Here is a 2,101-nt window from a genome sequence, read left to right on the forward strand (position 1 = left end):
AAGTATTCGAAGGCGATCGCCGGGCTTGACGACTAGCTTGTGTGCTCCGTGACTGTCCTTGCGCCAGAGGGTGTCGTTGTCGAGGAAGAAGTGCATGCAGTACTTGATGAATCCTTCGTAAACACTTTCGGAGATGCCGTCGGGCTTTGCTAATGTTCGATGAAATTCGAGCACGTCGTCAAGCTTTGCATCTGCGAGTTGTGCTTGCTCCGATCGAGGCACTAGCTTGTAGCTATCCTCCTCCCTATTGAAATCGGAGCCGTCCTCGGCTCTGTCATTCGTGAAGATGGCTAGCAAAGGGACGGACGGGAGGGGCTGAATCTGATGAACGAAAGAATGCATCTGGTCGATCCAATTGTCGAACTCTTCGTCAACCTCATCTTCGATGACATCACCGGGTTGAGCTGTGCGTCGAGAGAGGCCGTCGGGGCCGTGCATTGTACCGGGGACGTGGACTAGTGTGAAATGGAACGTGAGGATCGAGACGATCCACCGGTTGATACTCGCGCTTGGGGCTATGTCCGGATTCTTCAGCATACCCTTGATGTACCGAGCATTGACTTCGACGATGAGGTTCCGAACGCCAATGAGGTAGAGTCGAAGGGATCGTAGTGCGCGAAACAGGCCGTAGATCTCGAGCTTCGGCTGCGAAAACCTTCGTTCGCGATCATTGAGTGTGATCGAGCCGAACCTGCTGTAGTAACGGACTCGCGTGTTTTCTTCGTCGCACTGGCAGAGGTGATATCCGACGGCGATGAACGACATGTCGACTGCGAGAATGACGGGAGAGGGGGAATCATAATGGATGGCTCGGAGTGCGGGGGATGAGAGTAGCGCGTCCTTGAGGTCTTCCTGCGCCGCGATCTGCTCCGGACCGAACTCGAACTCGACGTCCTTCCTCGTGAGGCGTACGAGGGCGTCGGCGCGGTGAGCGAAATTACGGATGAAGATTCGAACGACGCCGATGGTTCCGAGGAACGCTCGAACATCGGATAGAGTAGCGCAGGGACCCCAGTTGCGTATTGCTGCGACGCGAGAGTCGTCGGGGAGGCGTCCTTGAGGAGTGCAGCGATGTCCTACCACCATGATTTCTCGAGCGATGAGGACGCTCTTGACTCCTGAAAAGGTACCTCCAGCGTAGCGCATTCGAGTGACCACGCGGTTCATGTTCTCGAAATGCTCCCATACGAAGCGTCGAATGCCGGGGTTCGAAGGGAGTCGCTCGTCGTCGTAGTCGGATTCGGGACCCTTGACGGGAACGTCGTCGACGTAGGGCACCGTAACGTGCGGAATCTCGGGCTGCAGGATGTAGGTGACGTCGTCGTGGAAGATCGGGACTGAGTTTGTCCAACCCATCGGGAGTGTGACTAGGCGCATGGCTCCGTAGGGTGTCTGGAACGTCGTTAGATCTCTCGAAGACTCGGCGATGAGTCGTTCATCGTAGCCGACGTAGAGGTCGAGCATGCCGCCGCATGGTCTTCCTCCAAATTGTTCTGCGAGGTATTCGGGCGTCGGCAGTACACCGGAATGTTGGATCGTGACTGCATTGAGGGGCTCGAGGGAATGGACGAGTCGAAGCGATTTACCGTCCTTCTTGACGACACAGAACCAACGCGATCGATACGACGAGTTCGATGGCTCGTAGACTCCGGCGGCGATCTTTCGCTTGATCACCGCGCAGACTTCGTTGTAGATCCCGGGCGGAATGGGGATATTCTTCTGCACCCAGGGCGTGTGAGGAACGACGGGGAAATCGACGGGGGGGAAGTACTCGGGCTTGAAACATCCGCGCTTGTCGTCGGTCCAGGCAAAGGCTTCGTTGTGCAGGCACATGAAGTGGTGGAGGACTCGACGTTCTTCGGGAAGTAGGAAGTCGCCGTCGTGAAGCTTTTCGGTCATTTCGAAGCGTTCGAGGGTGTACCGACCGGTAGGTTTGAACGGCGGGGGGTCGGTCGAAAGCTTGGGCATGATGGAGAGAGGGTCGCCCTTGATGTCTCGAAGTATACGAAATTGTTCGGGGACGGCACCAAGGACGGGTCGAGTTTTGAGAGCGACAGGCTTGTACTTCTTCTTTGTCGCGGCGAGGACCTTGTGCGTTGAA

Source organism: Postia placenta, assembly GCF_002117355.1.
Source record: "Postia placenta MAD-698-R-SB12 unplaced genomic scaffold POSPLAscaffold_22, whole genome shotgun sequence".
Classification (NCBI taxonomy): Eukaryota; Fungi; Basidiomycota; class Agaricomycetes; order Polyporales; family Adustoporiaceae; genus Rhodonia; species Rhodonia placenta.